Source organism: Coenobita brevimanus, chromosome 74 (genome assembly GCF_032717465.1).
Source record: "Coenobita brevimanus isolate Jiangsu-jjx chromosome 74, ASM3271746v2, whole genome shotgun sequence".
Classification (NCBI taxonomy): domain Eukaryota; kingdom Metazoa; phylum Arthropoda; class Malacostraca; order Decapoda; family Coenobitidae; genus Coenobita; species Coenobita brevimanus.
The window spans coordinates 6,461,330-6,482,674 of record NC_137027.1 but is presented as its reverse complement, the minus strand read 5'-3'; the positions used below and the strand labels follow the sequence as shown (position 1 = coordinate 6,482,674).

The window sequence follows — 21,345 nt, the reverse complement described above, 5'->3', positions numbered from 1 at the left end:
CTCTCTCTCTCTCTCTCTCTCTCTCTCTCTCCAATACATAATCTTTACCACTTTAACGAGCGCCATTCCCTGTAATATCACCGTAGTTTCTCTGGCTGTAGTTACTATTGAGCTTTTTGTAATTATTATAGTAGCGTCTCTCTGGATTAAAGGGGTTATGTAGGGCTACTGTTCCTTAAGCGGGATTAAATTGCTGTTATGTGTAATGGGGGAGAGAGAGAGAGAGAGAGAGAGAGAGAGAGAGAGAGAGAGAGGAGGAAGGAGGAGGAAAGAGAAGGAGACGGAGGAGGAAGGAGAAGAAGAAGAAGAAGGAAAAGAAAAAGAAGAAGGAAAAGAAGAAGGAGGAAAGAGAGGTTAGTGGAGGGCAAGACAGTGGAGTAAGCCTGGTGGGAAGAGAAGGATCCCGCCCGTAATGACCGGGATTTGAGTCTGAGGCCCACCCAAACTCCACCTCCTCCACCCACTTCCACTTCACTACCAAATTCCACTTCCACTTCACTACCAAATTCCACTTCCACTTCACTACCAAATTCCACTTCCACTTCAATACCAAATTCCACTTCCACTTCAATACCAAATTCCCATTCAGTATTACGAGTCCATCCGCTTCCTCTATCCAAACTGCACTTCACTACCACGTTTCAGTATTTTCAGTATAATATTCAGTTTCACTACTGTTTCAATATCAAATTTTAGTCCACAAAACTTTCACTGCCGAATTACACGTCATGGTCCCGCTTCACTACAACACATCGCTTCACTCTACTACTTCACTATCATATTCTACTTAACCATCCCGCTTCACTATCAAATTCTACCTCACTATCCTCACTCTACGATCCACTTCCACTTGCCACTTCCGCCTCACTTCCCCGCTTCTGTGTAACGCCCAATCGTAACTATTCAATTCACACTATCCATTTTACATTCCTCTATTCCTTATTCATTTCTCTGACCAATATTCACTCAACTATCCAGTTTACATGTTACTAAAATGGTTTCACTTTCTATCCCAGTTTCAGTTGACTATCCACTATCATTCCACAATAATTTTTATCTATCTATCCACATCTATCCATCTCTCTATTTCTCTATCTACATATCTATCTATTTATCTATCCTCCACTTCATTATCCTACCTGCTACCTTTTCCCACCTAAACCATATCTCCTGCGCTTTCATCTCCACTCAGTTTCGTCCCGTTAATTGCCCACTCCAACCTCAATTCCACTTAATCTGCACCCACTTTGGCTTCCACTCCGTCGCCTTTCCACTTATTTCCTCTTCCACACACATTTATATCTACTTCCATCACCTTCATTTCCATACCTACCTCCATTAACCTGTTCATCTCCACTCACTTCCACTTCATCTCTACCCGTCTTTGCCCTCACCCACTTCCACAACTTCACTTCCACTTCATTTCCTTCATTTGCATTTCATATATATTCACATCAACCAGCTTCTTTTACTCTCAGTCGCTTCCATTCAACTGTTCACCTCCACTCACCTCCACTTCATCTCCACCTCCCTTCGCCTACACTCTGTCACTGTTCCACGCCACCGACCTCCACTTCATCTTCACCTCCCAACGCCTCCACTCTGTCACCGATCCACCTACACCCACCCACTCCCCACTTCCTTCCCCGTCTGCACTATCATCATCCATCTCAATAAACGCCCAGAGCCATCCACACGCCTCAGGGACCACAACAACAACAACAACAATATAACCATAACTACTACTATTATAACTACTACTACCATACATACCACAACCACAACAACCAGGACAACTACAACTTCAGCAACCACAACTATTATTCATACTATATTGCGTTTACTCTAACCTGATAAAGATCCCTAATCTCTTTCAGCTAGTTGATTGCCAAGTGTAATCAGACTGGAGGGTTGATTTGACTAGTAACCAAGGACACTCATTCCCATTCCAAAGGAAAGGCTCATCAAATTTCCATCAACCACGATTAAATATATATATGCGTTGTAGGATTTGGCCAGTTCCCTCAGATATAAACAAACCAACTATACCACAAAGTTATATATCATCACAATAATTTCCACAGTTCTTTCACACTAACCTGGCCCATATTTTCGTCCATTTGCAGCTTATTTTATAGAGCTCAATGGCAGAAAAAGGTAATGCTATGACTTTACATCCTTTTTTTTAACACTTTTTCGTGACTTGCATCATATTCTAGTGTTAATCTAGTGTTAAAACTCAGCTGTCAAGATGGTGAGATGACAATTTTAGGCCAAGTTAGCGTAAAGACAGAATAACAGAATAGACACCAGGAATTATTGTAACAACCACAACATAAGCCATTACAACATTTTACCATAACAACAACCATTACATCACGTAAATGGCCCAGGCTACCATAACTCTTACACCTCCTACCAAAAGCCATCAACAACTGACACAAAAACAGTTACAAGTCACAACAAGTAGCAGTAGTGGTAGTAGTAGTAGTAGTAGTAGTAGTAGTAGTAGTAGTAGTAGTAGTAGTAGTAGTTGCAACCCCACGTTCATCTGAATGTCAACACCGCAAGCTGATGTTACCCCTCTCCTTCAGACCGCCATCTTTTTGGGGAGGGAAGGGGGGGAAGGAGGGAACTGAGGAATGTTTGTAAATATAACCGTGTGTTGAAGCCACATGGTTGTATCAGCGCCACCACGTGAAGGTGTCCCTCTCCTGCATCAGGCCACAAAAACAACCACTCCAACAGAAATCACCATATCAATCACCACAACAACCACTCCAACAGCAATCACCACAACAATCACGGTAACAGTCTTATTGGGTCAAAAGCATATAGATATTTCAGTGTGTTCTGTTTTATAATTTGGACCATTTCGTTAAACACACATTTTAAGAACACCAGTCCAATGATATTTTTTTATATTCTTGCTATTTTCACCCAATTCTATTCAGCCTGGACGGATATTTTGAACTGGAGATGTTAGATATACTGTAGCCTTCATATACCTCTTCAGTGTAAGAGATCTCCCAAAAGCTGAAGGAAGTCGTAAGAAGATTGCAAGAATATAACCAAAAATACGGCATTAGGCTGAAGGGGTAAAGCGATGTACATCATATCTTGCAGTCAATAAAATGTCTATCAAAATATCCATCTATCCAGCTACAACATTTGCTATACCTGCTACTACAAGAGACACCGTGGCACTAACTACCTGCACTATCACACTACCTAGTACAGCAACTACAAGAACCACACTACCACCTTCCAACAGCTACACTTATCACAACTACAACCATACCACAACTACAACCATACCACAACTACAACCATACCACAACTACAACCATACCACAACTACAACCATACCACAACTACAACTATACCACAACTACCACCATACCATAACTACAACCACACCACAACTACACTCTCTCTACAACTATAACCATCAACCACTCTCATATCTACAATTCTCCTGTAGCCTCGGTCCTCAGTCTCGAGTGGCCAGAACCGCCTTTAGAATCCCCTCTAAATATTTCACTGACAAACCCCCCCACCCCACCCCTCTCTCTCTCTCTCTCTCTCTCTCTCTCTCCGCCCACACCGCCGAAGGGAAGAGGTGATGGAGGAGGCGGGAACTTTGGCAATAGCAACTTTAAACATTTAGAACCTCTTGGAGAACCTTCAGGGCGGACGGAAATTAACACAGTGAGTGAGCCTGTCCCTAAAATCTGAGTGATAAGGAAAATCTACAGTCAATATGCAACTCTTTCCCTTATATGAACTCACTCGGTTATAATATTATAACAGTAGTAGTTAGGGCTCTACGTTCGTCTGACTGTGAACCCATTGGACTGCAGGCTGAAGTTGTCCTCATCCTGCAGTTCACCATCCCTCTCACTGGAGTAGGAAGGGTGCTGAGGGACGTTTGTATAACTGGATAGTGGAGTCGCCCAGTTACATTGATGCCATCACGTGAAGGCATCCCTCAACAGCACCATGACAAACAGAAGAATTTACTTAGTTGTGCAAAATCCTCCTTGAAAATCTTTGCGGCTGACGGAAATTGACATTGTATATGTCTAAATCTGAATTTATGAAACTATTATTACAAAGTACATAACGATTTCGCTGGCGATGACTCAACTGGGTTTTATTTTTTGAGTGGTGATGGACGAGCTTATTTATATGAACAAAAACCATGCGGTGAATCCCATCAGTAGAGGGATGAATTTTTGGTTTCATTTTGCTACTGCTCGATGATGTGTCCAGTTTAAGAGAGATCGGTAGTAGTGAAGGGGTAAATAAAAGCTCTACCTATCTCCCAAGTTAGAAAAGTAATCTCCTCAGCTAAACAACAATGCCTAGAAATCAATCAATCAATCATTTCCTGTGGCACCCCACGGGATGCATAGGGTCTCAATGAACTCTCTCCACCAATATTTGTCTCTTGCCATCTCCTTCAGGTCCCACAAACACTCCTCTCCTGCTTCTTTTTTCATTGTCCTCAACCAGGTTTCCCTCAGCCTACCTCTACCTCTTCTTCCTCTAGCAATCCACTCTGGCACATCCTGTATTAAACAACCTTCTTTTCTGTACATGTGCCCCAGCCACTTCCAGCGAGACAGTCTCACATATTCATTAACTGGTTCCACCCTCGTAATATCCCTTACTCTTTCATTTGTAACTCTGTCTTGCCACTTTACTCCAAGAATCCTTCTCAGTATTTTATTCTCAAATCCTAATACTTTCTGATCTGTTGCAATTGTACTGTACCATGACTCATGCCCGTAAATTAAAATGAGTCTAACCATGGACTTGTAAATTTTCACTTTAGTATGTACCGAAAGCATATTATTATTCCAAACAGATTTCAATATTCCAACAGCTCGCCAAGCCTGTCTAATCCTCTTCTCAGTTTCATTGTTTAATGATCCATTAGATGATACAATCGTTCCCAGATATTTAAAGTTTTCTACATTCTTCACCACATTATTCCCAATTACACAATCGATTTGGTTCTCCACGTTTATATTAATAATTTCAGTCTTTCCACAATTTATTACCAATCCCACTTCTTCTCCTTCCTCCACCAGACAATCGAGCACCCTCTGCATCTCGTAAATACTTCCGCAAATCAGTACAATATCATCACCATAGTCCAAATCCATCAGCTTCTTATTTTCTTTCCAGTTAATTCCTGCACCTGTTCTCCTTACAACCTTTTTCATAACATAATCCATAACCAAAACAAACAACAATGGCGAAAGAACTCCTCCTTGAATCACTCCTGACCTAACTTGAAATGGATCACTCAAAGAACCACCCACCATTACCTTACAAAAAGTACCTTCATGCAGGCTTCTAATAATATTTACAAACTTTTCTGGTATACCATAGAATCTCATAATTTTCAACATAGCTCCACGTGAAACACTATCAAACGCCTTTTCAAAATCCACAAAACACATGTTAAGTGGCATTTTCATCTCATTAGCTTGTTGCATTAGATGCCTTACAATAAAAATCTGATCATTACAACCTCGACCCTTTCTAAATCCCGCTTGTTCTTCTCTTAAAATTTTATCAATTACTGGCTCTATTCTGTTCAACAAGATTTTGGAAAAGACTTTTGCAACTACAGGTGTCAAAGTTATCCCCCTCCAATTGCCACACACACTTAAATCTCCCTTTTTTGGTATTTTTATAATCACTCCATTTTTCCATTCTTCTGGAATTCCACCATTATCCCAAGCCACATTAAAAAGTTTCAAAAGTGCATTCATCAACTCGTCATTTTCCACTTTAAGCATTTCAGGGAATATTCCATCCTCACCTGGAGCCTTAAAATTCTTTAACTCCTTTATTGATTTTGCTACCTCTTCCAAAGTTATATCCCCTGTTTCTATCTGCAAATCTCTCTCGGCTGGCAAAATGTCCTCTTCAGCTGGGATTGGTCTATTTAGAACAGATTCAAAGTGCTCTTTCCATCTTCCTTTTATATCCAAATCTTTAGTCATCAAATTACCATTTCTATCTCGTACAGGTATTTCCTTCCTTCTCTTTTCAGTCCCAGTTAACTCCTTTATGGCCTGATACGCTGCTCTTGTGCTCTGACCGTCATTTTTACTTAATTTAATTTCTGTCTCTGTCGCCTTTTCATCATATAGTCTCCTCTTATCACGTCTAACGAGTCTTTTTACTTCAGAATGTAAACTCCAATACTTTGCTCTAAGTACTTCAACTACCTGGCCATCAACATGTTGTTCTTCACTTCTTAACTTAGCCTCTTTCCTTTTCTGAATTACATTCCATGTTTCATCTGACATCCACTTTTTCCTTCTCGCTTTTCTCTTTTTCTTAATAGTAACCTTAGCACTCTCATGCAAAACCTCTTTTACCTATCTCCACATTTGATTAATATACATCATTGTCTTCAGATTCCATCAAAGTCTGCAGGACTAGAAACTTGTTTCTACATTCGCACCGAAACTTTTCCCTCGTGCTCTCATCACTTCTCAGCTCATCAAAATCATAATTATTACCTCCTGTACAATTACCATTAACGTTTCTCTTAAGTTTTATTTTAATCTTTGACACAACAAGTTGATGATCACTACCTATATCTGCCCCCCTCCTTACGCAAACATCTTGCAAATAACTCCTATGCCTTCTGCTAATTGCAATGTGGTCAATCTGGTTACAATATTTACCACATGGTGAAATCCAAGTAGTCTTATGTATTTGTCTATGCTCAAAGATAGTTCCACCAATTATAAGGTCATTTGCCAAACAAAAGCTTGCAAGTCGCACCCTTTTTCGTTTCTTATACCAACACCCTCCTTACCCATACAATCTTCAAAGTCATCCCTACTACTGCCAACAATCGCATTAAAATCACCAATGCAAACTAACACATCATGTCTTGCCACTCTATTCACTACATCCTGCAGCTTCTCATAAAAGTCATCCTTCATTTCATCAGCAGCCTCATTTGTCGGAGCGTACCCTACAACCATACTGATATTACCATGGTCAGATTTTAAGCGAGCATAAAGCAAGCGCTCATTAATTGGTTCAAACTCACATAGTGCCTTGCAAGCATCTCTACTCAGCAGTAGGCCTACTCCTTGGTAATGATTTCCATCACTCCTACCAGAAACCAACATAGTAATACCATCTTCCAAATTCATTTTATCAACTCCAAGCAACCTCGTTTCTGTAAGAGCACAAATATCCATCTTGTATTCCTTGAACACTGAAATAAGTTCTTCCATTTTACCAGCCTGATTGAGAGTTCGAACATTCCAGTTTCCTATTCTTAAGGTTCTTTTTGGATTTATGAACTTATTTTTACACTGTGGGATTCTTAGCACCTCCTGCCCACTCAAGGGCTGCACGGGACTGAGGGCCATTGCTTCGTCACCAGAGTTCATAAAGATTTCTTAGGCAGTAAAATATTTTGCCCTGGAGCCAATGCCAGTGACTCGCAGGAACCAGACAGTGGAGAGAGGAAATTAACTAAATGAAAGTAAAATGCACAGGGTTTGGACAGACAAAGTACAAGGGAAAGAAAGAGAGCAAAAAGAATGTAGATAAAAGTGTCCCTTTTAGTCGCCTCTTACGACAAGCAGGGAATACTGGGGAAGTATTCTATCCCCCCTTCCCCAAGGGAAAAATACCTAGAAATACCAAGCACATTAAAAACACGCCATCGTACTGAGAAATATAAAAGGTCAGATTCGTCAGCACATTCGCCAGTTTTGCCCCGTTACTGTTTTATCGCCAATCCAGTGCTTATCCGCGGACGTGAAAGCGGTGCATACGTGCGGGTGCACATAAATGTCGTCGTGGGCTTAGGGTGCTGTGTGGCTGGAATGAGTGCTGGGATAAGGGGTCTTTTTCCTGATAAGGGGTCGTTTTCATGAGGAGATAAGGAGTCATTTTCGTGACAAGAGGTCATTTTCGTGATCAGATAAGAGTCATTTTCGAAACACAATAAGGGGTCGTTTTCGTGATGAGATAAGGGGTTGTTTTCGTGTTGAGATAAAGGGTTGTTTTCTTGCTGATCTCGTACTATCTCTTACTTAATTATGTTTTCAGTTCATTACTTTTCAATATCATTTTGTATGTTACCGACGCAAACAACGTCGATACTGAACGTTAAGGCTTATTATGGGAAATAAATCGCTAATGAAGAAGTGTTACGATGCCCCTTTTGCCACGTAATCTATACAGCCCTTGAAGTGAAGTGTGGCTGGAAGAGGGAATTTTAGAATGAGGCCACATTACTGAGTTCAAGAGGAAAAATAAATATATCAAGGTCAACCCATAGTTGTTTAAGTCTCAGCACTATCAGACTGATCAGTTATTCAGTAGTAAAACCTTTTTTTCACTTGGATGACGCCCTGTTCAGTTTCATTCATAGTAACTACAGTTTATTTTACTCAACTTAGAAAAGACCTGACGTAATAATGGATATAATGAAGGTAACAAAAATTTTAAAGGCGTCATCGGCTGGAAAGGGTTAAAACCTAAAGCAGTCAGCAAACTCATAAATGAAAATATTCGCATTAAACACATACTGATCAGTTAATGTTCGAGAAAATAACATATCGTGAACACTGACACTCATTATAAATACTGCAGAGGAGAACAAAGAGGTAGTGAAAAGTGGTTCTCTCATATTTTCCCCTTGAATAACACAGCTGCCAAAAGTAGATAGCATGCAAAACACTAAGCACAGAATCACATGCCATACATCCCCACTCTTCCAAAGCCGCTGGTCAGCATAAAATACACTACAAGTAATCCCAAGCGTTTCCCCCCTACCACAACATAGCAAAGCATAGCACACAGCACAGTCTACCATTGTACCACCACCACCCTCGGCCAGCCCACAAATCAAACTATAGTTGATCTGGGGACTACTTCTTGTCCATGGAGGTCTAGGTTAAATCAGATTAGGCTGTCAGGGTCAAGTCTGGTTTGGCTAAGTTAACCTATAAATGCTAAATTAATTAAATTAGGTTTGGTGAGGTACAGCAGTTCATTATGGTTGGGTTAGGTTAAGGTGGGTGAGGCTAAGTTAGGTCAGGTTAACTTAGTTTAGTTTAGTTTAGGTTATTCTAGTATAGGCTATGCTAGGTCAGCGTTTATGCTGACCCTCAGAAATGTTGGGTGTATTTTCCATTAACCCTAACCCAGGTTTATTAGCCGGTTACCTTAACTTTATCAGCCTAACTTAACCTAATCTAACTAAATGAAACCAGGGAATCATACCCAATACATTCCTACTCCCATTCCATACACCCCATCTCCACCAAAGCCGCAGACTCGCATAAAACAGTACAAATACTCCGAGGTGTTTTCCCCCTATGGCACAGCACCAGCCAGCAGCGTGCCAGCCAGCCAGCCCACTCCTCTCGGGCCACCCTCTCTCCCGGCGAAGCACAAACACCCGGTAAAAGGTTCATTTGCATCAGCCTCGCGTTGAATTATAGGCTTGGCGGCTGCGTGGGGGTCGGGAGGGGACCACTAATTGCCACAGTATATTGCCTCTTTATCAACAACGCTATCCTCACGCTCTTCTCTGCTTTTCCCTTTATTTTTACATGATTTTTTTTGTTTACTTGGGGTGGTAAGGTTTATGGAGAGAAGATTTTATTGTGTGTGTGTGTGTGTGTGTGTGTGTGTGTGTGTGTGTGTGTGTGTGTGTGTGTGTGTGTGTGTGTGTGTGTGTGTGTGTGTGTGTGTGTGTGTGTGTGTGTGTGTGTGTGTGTGTGTGTGTGTGTGTGTGTGTGTGTGTGTGTGTGTGTGTGTGTGTGTGTGTGTGTGTGTGTGCGATAAAAGAAAAACAAAAGCTACTGAGGACTTACACTGTTTGTCTTGCCCCTTCTAAAGAAATATGACTAATTAAGCCAAATGCAAGATCCAGTTGTTTCAAATGGACTGGAGTTCATATGAAAAGGGAAAGAGCCGTGTGCATGAAGGAAATGGCTGCACAGAAGAGACGATGGTGTGTAGCATGACGGGTGCTGCATAATGGGAGTGCAATGCAAACAGAGTTCAGAGAAGTGCAGTGCTGGTGATTGGCAGTGGCACTTATGATATTCACACACACACACACACACACACACACACACACACACACACACACACACACACACACACACACACACACAAATTCTTATTATCAGCATTCTTCCCAATAATTTTCTTTATTATTTTACTAATATTAGTGTTTACTTGGATTTGTGAGATATCTAGCATGCATTTTCAAAGGCGGTGTTGGCACTATGTTAACCGCGTTGTCAATAGATCTAATTCGTTTTCTATGTATCGACAGAGAAACATATAAATGGTGTTGTGTCAAGGGGCAAGGCTTCTTCTGCTGCAGCTTTAAAAGACTGTATTTAGCCCTCTCATGGCCGTGTCGTCTCTAGAGTATTTAATCTTAGCTAAAACCAGATGATTGAATTTAGGTGAATGAGATATACTGTAGTGCCTGTCTTCATACTGTCACAATTAACCTCCTTTACGTTTGGAACAAGTCTAGTATTCCATTCCAGCTAATGCCAGACGATTTTAGTCAGCTGAGTGAGTCACAGAAGCCTGAGAGGTAAGCATGCAAGTCGAAGTTTCAAGGACGACAACGTACATTAGAGTTATGTTGTTGCTTCCCTTCTAGTTACATTGTATTCGGTTGTCATTATTCGTGTAAATTTCTTCAGCTCTCTTCTCTGACTTGCGTCTCTATCCCGACGTTTTCCCAGTGCCTTCGTATGCGCTTCTCTCTGTTTCCCTGGCGTCTCTCAATTTCTCTGGCGCTTCTCTGTTTCCCACGCACTTCACTTGTTTTCCCTGGCGTCTCTTACCATTTCTGGACTTTCCTCTGTCTCTCTGGCGTCTTTCTGTTTTCCTGGCGTCTCGCAGTTTCTCCGGCGCTTCTGTTTCCCACGAGCCTCACTTGTTTTCCCTGGCGTCTCTTTGCATTACTAGACTTCCCTCTGTTTCCCTAGCGTCTTTCTGTTTCCCTGGCGGCTCCTGTTTTCCTGCCGTCTCTTTCTGTATCATTAGACATCTCTTTCTATGCCCCCATGCCGGGACGGTCACGCTAACGAGGAAGTAACGAGGGTGAGCCGTTGGGAATATGGAATAGAGCTGAGTAGGAGTAAAAGAGAGAGAGTGTGTGTGTGTGTGTGTGTGTGTGTGTGTGTGTGTGTGTGTGTGTGTGTGTGTGTGTGTGTGTGTGTGTGTGTGTGTGTGTGTGTGTGTGTGTGTGTGTGTGTGTGTGTGTGTGTGTGTGTGTGTGTGTGTGTGTGTGTGTGTGTGTGTGTGTGTGTGTGTGTGTGTGTGTGTGTGTGTGTGTGTGTGTGTGTGTGTGTGTGTGTGTGTGTGTGTGTGTGTGTGTGTGTGTGTGTGTGTGTGTGTGTGTGTGTGTGTGTGTGTGTGTGTGTGTGTGTGTGTGTGTGTGTGTGTGTGTGTGTGTGTGTGTGTGTGTGTGTGTGTGTGTGTGTGTGTGTGTGTGTGTGTGTGTGTGTGTGTGTGTGTGTGTGTGTGTGTGTGTGTGTGTGTGTGTGTGTGTGTGTGTGTGTGTGTGTGTGTGTGTGTGTGTGTGTGTGTGTGTGTGTGTGTGTGTGTGTGTGTGTGTGTGTGTGTGTGTGTGTGTGTGTGTGTGTGTGTGTGTGTGTGTGTGTGTGTGTGTGTGTGTGTGTGTGTGTGTGTGTGTGTGTGTGTGTGTGTGTGTAACGAGAGACAGCCAGGGCATGAGGAGGGGGAGTGCACAGAAGCCAAGTGGAGCCAAGAGGACCTGGGTATTGAAGCCCCCCACACCCTTGAAGCCTGAAGCACCTAGTAATGGCCGCGACTGAAGCACCTCCCACGCCACCACACCCCACACCCCGGCACTACACCAGGACCGTTCTTGTGTCTCAGCCCAGTCGGTCGGAAGAAATATCCCCACCTGATTAATCCTGCAACTGTACAAAAACCAACGCGATTTATATTTTTCGACATACAAGCCCGTACCTCTCGCAAAACCCAGGTCGTTCTTGTTTTTCTGCGTAGTTTTAAATATCCCAACCTTATTAAACTACGAGTGCACAGAAAACGTGATATATAAATTCTTTTTCTTTTTCTTTGTACAAATATCCGAACAACTTGAAGACCGGGCCCTTTCTAGTGTTTAAGTGCAGTTGGTCAGAGAAAATATCGTCACCCATTAAACCTACGTAAGGAAACCATTAGGAAGAGATTTTTTTTTTTTTTTCAAACATTTGGTCACGACTGAAGGATCGCCGTATTCAATCTGTCCCATTGTTCCAGTGCAAGCGGTCGAGAAAATATCGCTACCTATTAAACCTGCGACTGTGCAAGACCAACACTTATTTATTTATTTATTTATTTTTTAACATAGGCCTTCGGATCACTAACTACATCCTGCCCATTGTGGGATTTCAGCGCCGTCGGTCGGGGAAAAGATCGCGACCTATTAAACCTGCGATTGTACAGAAACTTACTTTACGCCTGTTTTTCTTTTGACATCAACGTTGGGCTTACGAAGGTTCAGTGAAAAGCAAATGTTCGCATGGAGAGTGCTACATATATACTGTACACAAAATTTTTTCCTGTATCGGATTAAAAACAGTGGCATATTCTCTTCTGATTTATACGAGGCACCAAAAGTCAAGTGATACGCTACTCCCACACACATTACAAACATATGACTTAAATCCGCCTGTTAACTCTCATCTCTAGAGGGGACGGCTTACCTGTTTCAGTCTGACTACAAACAAACAACGGTATTCTCCTCTGGGAAAATCTCGGGGTCTGTGGTATTGTAAGGTATTGTGAGGATAAAACAGTTTCGGTCCGTCTTGGTTGAAACTGCCGCGTAGTGGTTAGTAATTGTAATCCACCACGTGAAGGCATCCCTCTCCTGCACCAAAAACTGTCGCGTTCTCACAGTAAAAATGATTTCAGTAAGTCGGCATAATTATTCCAGGAGTATGAACCCGAAATCACCTAGCTAGAGGAATAACAACCCTAATTTAACAGGACGGCGGAATAACAACCCAATAATAACACGAGAAGGGGGAATAACAAGCCAACAATAACAAGAGATAGAGGGCAATTAGGGGCATAACAAGCCCCCGTGAACCCCCAGAGAGCGGCATCATCACTGCCATTGTCCATTCCCGCTTCCCCTCACTTCAATCCTCTCCCCACCTCCCCTTCCCCTTCCCTTCTCTCACACCATTTATCCTCCTCGCTTCCCCTCCCTTCACTCCTACCGTCCCACTTACTCCCTTCCATTCGTTCCCCTCACCTTCAACTCCACCTCACTCCGCTATCTGTCACTCTACCTTCTCTCATTTCCCTTCCCTATCTCCCTCCATGCTCTTCTCCACTATCCTTTCCCACGTCCCCGCCTCCACCCCTCCCTTCACCCCAACTCCTCTTATCCCTTCACTCCCCCTCCCCCCACCTCCCTCCCCAACACAAACACAAAGCATAGCGTCAGCTGGCGGATCCAATCACGTGGTCACTGGCTCCTACCTCACGTCGCACCACCACAAACATTCCCACGCATAGACATATCAGCATTTGCACTCAAAACACGCACACACACACACACACACACACACACACACACACACACACACACACACACACATACACACACATATTCCATAAAAAAAAAAACATAAAAAACACACAAATGCATAAATATTTCTACAAAACATCTATATACACTAACAATTCCACATTATCATCTACAAACATGAACACAAATAACACACACACACACACACACACACACACACACACACACACACACACACACACACACACACACACACACACAATTTATCATGTTCTAAAACCCAAATGAACAATTTATAATACCGGTAAAAGTGTGATACAGAATTTTTGTAAACTCTGGCACAGTCTTCCTCAGTCTCTCTTCCTCTGATTGCAATTCCCTGCTTTTCAAACGCAATGTGTGCAGTCTCGAAATGAACAAATCTTCTTCTGACTCTCTCTCACTCTCTCTCTCTCTCTCTCTCTCTCTCTCAGCTTTACCGGAAAAGGACAATTTCTGGTTGCTTATTTGCACAAACTAACATAGACGGTAAACTAAAAAACAATTACAAAACAAAATTGCAAAAAACGCCAAATGCCTTCACGAACCTCACACTTCAACGCTGGACGGTGACCTAAAACAAAAACAGAGAGGGACAAGGCAGTCTCAGGCCACAAAGGCGGGATATTAAGTGTGAAATAACCTTGTAGCGTGAAGGCGGGCAAGAGGTGTGTGTGAGTGTGAGTGAGTGTGAGGAATGCTTCTGTACCCTCCACAATTTCGCGCGTCTGACACAGTATTTATAAAGATTCTTACCCGAAACTCAGGAAAAACAAAGCGCCATACCAGGTCAGTATTATTAGATGTTGCTTTATTTTTTATTTTTATTACTTTATTAATGGTCTATCTTGGTTCAGAAGCGCATGGTGGTCGAATATGTGAAGGCTAAATTATAAATAGCAGTTTTATGCACAACATCAACACAAGGAAGTTTGTAAATACGGATCCCACTGTCCTTGTGGCGCAGTCCTTACTCTTATACTCTGTTGCAGGAGGGGGGCACATTGAACAGCACGCCATCTCTCTCTCTCTCTCTCTCTCTCTCTCTCTACGTACGTTTGCGCGTAGGTGGGGAGTCAGGATCACACGTACAGTATGCAAAAGGAGGCGTGGGGGAAGACGGTAAAAGATCTGGGGAGTCAAGACGATGTGTGGGGGGAGGAAAGGGAGATATGTGGTGCGGTGGGGAGGGGTATAAAAAGGCAGGGAGACAGGAAGTGAAGGGAAGAAAGCAGGGGGAGTGCAAAAAAAGGAAATGAAAGATTGCCAATATTTTCAAAGGACTGCAAGATGGTCTCCACACAACTTTAGTACAGAGACATACTCCTGTGCAAAGTGCCATGATAATTAATGAACATCCAAGAACTCACACGAAGAAAATATTTGTGTATGCTTGAACTGACTTGTGACCCCATAAAATGTTTAAAAGGCCTTACTTAAAACAAAATAAAGGTTAAAGGTATCTGGGGGTATTTGCCAAGGGAATATTTGTGCCAAGTTTGAAGCGAACTGGTAAATAAACATATGACGCCATGTTGAAAAAGTGTTTGAAAGAAGAAAAGAAACTAAGGATATACAGTAGGTCATCCCACTGTGGAGAGAGCAGCATGCGATGAAAGTGAAGGGAAGGAGACAGAGAAAAAGAGTGAAGAGAGGGGAGTCGGGAGAGAGTGAGAATGACGGAAAGGAAACGTGGAAAAAGTAAGAATAAACGCAAAGGAAAAAAGTGAGACAGAACAAATGAAACAGGGCGAAAATGAGACTGAAGAAAAGGAAAGAAAAGATGCCAAGAAGGGAAGACAGAAGGAAGGGGGGAACACAAACAGCTCGACAGACAGACCAAGCAAGAGAGGCAAGGCAGACAGAAGAACAAAGGGAAACGGCAGGGCAGAATGAGCGACAGAGGCAGACAGAGGGAGGACGGGAGTAGGACTGACGCAGGAAAAGCGGTAAAGTGCGCGACTGTGTGCCTGGAGCGGGTATCTGACGGAGGCTGTGAGGGCGAGATGGACAGATAAGGAGACAAGGTGGAGGTAAAGGGGGAAAGATGAGGGGTGAGGGAGGGAGGGAAACGAAGAATCATGGAAGAGAAAAAAGAAAGGAAATGAGGAGATACATGGTGGATTGAAAAGGGGAGGAAAAGGAGGCTGGGAAAGGAGGAAAAGATGGAAGGAGGGAAGTGGGGAGACGATGATGGAGAAGGGAGAACGAAAGGCGATGATAAGGAAATAGAGTTAATGATACGAAATGGATAGGAGTGGATAAGGGATGGTAAAAATGGTGGGCTGAAGTAATGATAAGGAAACATGATGGGGGAATAGGGCGGGAGGAGATGGATGAAAAGATGGAAGCAGAGAAGTGGAGAGGAAAGGTGATGAATGGTGGGAGACGAAAGAGATACACAGGGCAAGAAGAGTGGAGACGCGGATAGAAAACAAAGAAACAAGTAAGGAATTGGAGGAAAAATGATGATATTGAAAAGATCGAGAAGAAGCAATCACAAGAAGACAAAGATAATGATAAGAAAGTGTGTAAAGGATGACGAAGTAAAGAGAGGAAGAGATGCTGATAAGGAGATTGTGGTGGGAAGAAGGTAAAAAAAGAGGAAGTAGGGAAGCGCTGATGATGATGAACACTGAGACAAAAACAGATCCAAGAGCAGGGAAGAATACACAGGTAACAGGGAGGCGATGTGGGGAATGGAGGTAAAAATGCACAGGAAGGAAAGAAATCTGAGGAGGAAGAAGGCAGGCAAAGGAACAGGAGGGGTGTAGGAAAAACTGGTTGAGATGAGATGGAAATAAAAAACAAGGACCAGGAATTGAAAGGAGAATTTAGGCGTTGATGAAAAAAAAAAAAATGAAGCAAAGAGAACATGAAGACACAGAGAAGTAGGAGATACAGCAAGAGGAAGAAGAGACGAGAATACGCGAGGGACAGAAACTCAGGAATTAAGCGAGTAAGAACAGGAAGGAAAAAAAAAATGAGGAGGTGAGATAGTGAAAAAGGGAGGAAAGGAAGGGGAACATGAAGACAGGCTAAAGAATTAGTAAGTTTGTAAAAAGACGTAGAGACGGCAGCATGAGGGGAGAAAAAGACAAAGCCCAGAAGAGCAGGGAAAAAGAGGCACGGAAAGGCAGAAAACACAAAGGATCGGGCAGAAAACAAGACAGCGAGGAACAGATCAAAGGACTAAGGAATAAAGAGGCAGGAAAAGGGCAGAAGCAGGCAGGATTAGTAAGAAAGAAAGAGAAAGACAAATCCCAGAAGAGTATGGAAGAGAGCAGCGTATGAAAGAAGTGATCACCAGGATAAAGAAGAGAAAGGGGCAGGGTGAGGTAGGGAGGAGCCGAGAGAAATAGGATGAATAAGACAGACTAAATGACAGAGAACGACAATGATCAGAAGATGAAGGAAGAGAGAGACAGGCGAATGAAGACTAAGACAAGGGAAAGAAAAGATCAATAGGGCAAAGAAGAGAGGGGCAGAGGAAAAAAAAGAGGAGCATAAGAAGGATGAGACAGGAGAAATGATGAGAGAGAGAGAAAGAGAGAGAGAGAATGAATCGGGGTGGGGCAGGGAGGGGGCCGAGGGAGGAGATGTAGCGATGGAAGGGACGTAATCTGCTTTGGATTCATAGTTTGATGTTCAGCCGCTTGTGGACGTAAGAGCTTCACGCCTCACTCCCTCCACACATTACACCACACACCTCCACACATGCCTACACACACACACACACACACACACACACACACACACACACACACACAAACAACCCTGATCAACCACATATACCACAAACAATTCCATTCCCCTTCCAACCACCCCAGTTTCATATTCTCTTTAAAAAAACGAAAAAACATACGAAACGAAATAAAACCATTTTAGTTTTGGTCCGGTCGTCTCCGCGTGATAATCTAGAGTGATCTGTTATGCTGGAAAAAATACTGGTAACGCTCGCTCGTGTACTGTCTCTAATCCATTCCCTGACGTACGTGTGTGTGTGTGTGTGTGTGTGTGTGTGTGTGTGTGTGTGTGTGTGTGTGTGTGTGTGTGTGTGTGTGTGTGTGTGTGTGTGTGTGTGTGTGTGTGTGTGTGTGTGTGTGTGTGTGTGTGTGTGTGTGTGTGTGTGTGTGTGTGTGTGTGTGTGTGTGTGTGTGTGTGTGTGTGTGTGTGTGTGTGTGTGTGTGTGTGTGTGTGTGTGTGTGTGTGTGTGTGTGTGTGTGTGTGTGTGTGTGTGTGTGTGTGTGTGTGTGTGTGTGTGTGTGTGTGAGAGAGAGAGAGAGAGAGAGAGAGACTGTCAGCAATTTTACTTCAATTTCCTGGCGACATTGAGAAGCAAGTGGAGGGAGCGCAGACCCCTTCCCATTTTCTCCCACAATGCCCTGCGTAACGTCACCGGGGCTTCGTGCATTGCAGACCTCGATGTACACACACACACACAGACAGACACACAGACACAGACACACACACACACACACACACACACACACACACACACACACACACACACACACACACGTAATTAAAGAACGTACAGGTAAATACGAACACGCACAGATAATTACAAACAGGTACTGGTAATCTTAAACACGTACAGGTAATCATAAACACGTAATAACAAACGCATACTGGTAATCATAGCCACGTACAGGTAATCACAAACACGTACAGGCAAACATAAACACGTACAGGTAATCACTTAAACACGTACAGGTAATAGCAAACACAGAGATAATAATAAACATGTACAGGTAAACGCAAACACGTACAGGTAAACACAAGCATTTAAGGCAAATTAAAACATACACGTGCAAACAAACACGTACAAGTAATCACAGTGACGCACAGGTAAGCACAAACACGTACAGGTAATCCAATAATCACGTACCTGACCGTGGGCGTGGGAGTACCGGTGGCGACGCAGGGAAGAACCACGGTACCACCCTCGCCCACACTCACAGACACCCGCTTGTCCTGGATCACGGGCCTCTGCACATCTCCCGGCTCTGTGGAAGGCGAGAAAAGGCGAGAGTTAGGTGGGATTCGAACCTAAGAACTTGAAAACCATCGTGCCTTAAAAACCATGTCATCTTCAGAACCACGTCGCCCTTAGAGAGAGACCCGCGATCCAATATTCTCTTGTACTTTTGGCTACCTGGATGTAACAGTCATAATTTCTAATGCATTCTCTGTTTTACACTGTGTTACTTTATTTTTCTTTCAGACACAACAAGACGTGAAGTACATTACCTTACCCCACATGGCCACTCTTACTCCTTGAAAATGGCCATTGAAACTTAGAGCTGTTAAATTCACCAAGTATTCGCTCTCTTTCTTCAATATCGTACACTCATTTTCTTTCCGTATGGCAATTCATTACGCATTACCTGGAATTATCTCATTGTTGCCGCTGCATTAAATGAAAAATAATTATCGAATCTTGGTCCAGCTAAAATTTCATGCGCAACTCACTTTCCCCTCAGTTTGTGTTGCATGTTTCCCTCAGTCAAACACAAACAAGGCATTTTTTTCGTAATTCTGTTATATGAGAAAAAAAAGGAAGTTGGAACAAAAGCATTTCCCAAACGTTCTCGATTCTCCTGCATGTGAAACCTATTATTTCGAACATAAAGAACAAAATCAATAGCCTCCTCATTCCTGTCGCCGCCGCTGTGTGAAAAATATACATAGATTTTGTATATATCATTCCCAAAGCATACTCTATTTTCAATCAGTCTGTAGTACTTCATATTTGTATATTATAAAAAAAACACTGCTTCAAAATGTATGCCATGAAGCGGTGGCACTGGTATGACCGACTACTGGAGCTGACTGGTTATACAAACGTCCCTTAGTCCCCTCACTATCTCTCATAAGGAGGATGGTGGACTGCGGAAGACAGGCAACATCAGCTTGCAGTCCAACGGGTTTACGATCAGATGAGGCTGGGGCTGCAACTACTACTATAGCTTAAGTGACAGTGAGCGATAATACTAGAAATCCAGTTATGATATCTTCGGACCCCCAAAAGATTTCACAATATTTTGGGGGAATTTAGCCGTACAGGATCTTCATAACTGTCAGGCTGAGAAGCGGAATGATACAATTGTTCGTAATTATTATCTTTATTTCAGACAAATTAATAACGAACAACGTAACTTTTCCCGCTGTTGTTGCGTTAAAAATTATTATCGAAACTTGGCGCAGCAATTCCCAAAGCAATATCACCTTTCATTCAGTTTATGGCCTCTCTTTCCTTCAGACCCGGGTACGCAGTATCTTTCCTTCAGAACAATCTGTGTGTGTGTGTGTGTGTGTGTGTGTGTGTGTGTGTGTGTGTGTGTGTGTGTGTGTGTGTGTGTGTGTGTGTGTGTGTGTGTGTGTGTGTGTGTGTGTGTGTGTGTGTGTGTGTGTGTGTGTGTGTGTGTGTGTGTGTGTGTGTGTGTGTGTGTGTGTGTGTGTGTGTGTGTGTGTGTGTGTGTGTGTGTGTGTGTGTGTGTGTGTGTGTGTGTGTGTGTGTGTGTGTGTGTGTGTGTGTGTGTGTGTGTGTGTGTGTGTGTGTGTGTGTGTGTGTGTGTGTGTGTGTGTGTGTGTGTGTGTGTGTGTGTGTGTGTGTGTGTGTGTGTGTGTGTGTGTGTGTGTGTGTGTGTGTGTGTGTGTGTGTGTGTGTGTGTGTGTGTGTGTGTGTGTGTGTGTGTGTGTGTGTGTGTGTGTGTGTGTGTGTGTGTGTGTGTGTGTGTGTGTGTGTGTGTGTGTGTGTGTGTGTGTGTGTGTGTGTGTGTGTGTGTGTGTGTGTGTGTGTGTGTGTGTGTGTGTGTGTGTGTGTGTGTGTGTGTGTGTGTGTGTGTGTGTGTGTGTGTGTGTGTGTGTGTGTGTGTGTGTGTGTGTGTGTGTGTGTGTGTGTGTGTGTGTGTGTGTGTGTGTGTGTGTGTGTGTGTGTGTGTGTGTGTGTGTGTGTGTGTGTGTGCTGGTAGGTGGGTGGGGGTTGAGTGCGGGGGATTTAGGGAGTCGCAATACACTTTATCTGAACTGGGTGGAATCAAAGGTTCTTCGCCTCATTAAATCCCCTCCCTTTCCTGACTCCCTTCAACCTCTTTATCTTTCCGGCGGACTGGCATCTCTCTCCTTGTACTGTCGCTGTTTCATTGGTCACTACCCATTTTTACTGTCTGTATGCAACCTTCTCTCATGACCGTGGGCATATGGTACCTGTCTTGCTATACAGTCTTGCCAAACAGAGTCCAACACCATAACGCCTGAGTTGACCAGTACTCACGTTATTCATATACTCGTACACAGCGAGTCAACTCTGAAATCGTCTTCCTCAGTCAGTCTTTCCTTCTTCCTATAACCTTCAGTCTTCTAAATACAATGTGTCCAGGCATCTCCTAATTGACGCTTCTTGATTTGGGCTCCCATATATTCGTTTTTTTTTTTTTTTGGGGGGGGAGGGAAGACACCTTTTACACATTGTTAACTTCTGGTTCTTTTCGGATACAAATAAAGATAGAAGAAGGACAATACCAACATGCACACGAAAACTTTTTATCATAATTTACTACAATCTCAAACCATTCGCCACTTTCTTTGAGGCGGTGACACATCTTTCCTTTAGGCAGAGAAAAAAGCACAATCTCACGCTCCTCCATATTTCACCGTCGCTGTTGCTACGTGCCACTGTGACTTTATAC

The 21,345-nt window shown here is 43.1% G+C and overlaps 1 pseudogene; it reads right to left on the bottom strand.

Moving 5' to 3' along the window:
• The window catches only part of LOC145407667 (cell adhesion molecule Dscam2-like), a 245,115-nt pseudogene that overhangs the window by 26,897 nt on the left and 196,873 nt on the right, over positions 1–21,345 (bottom strand).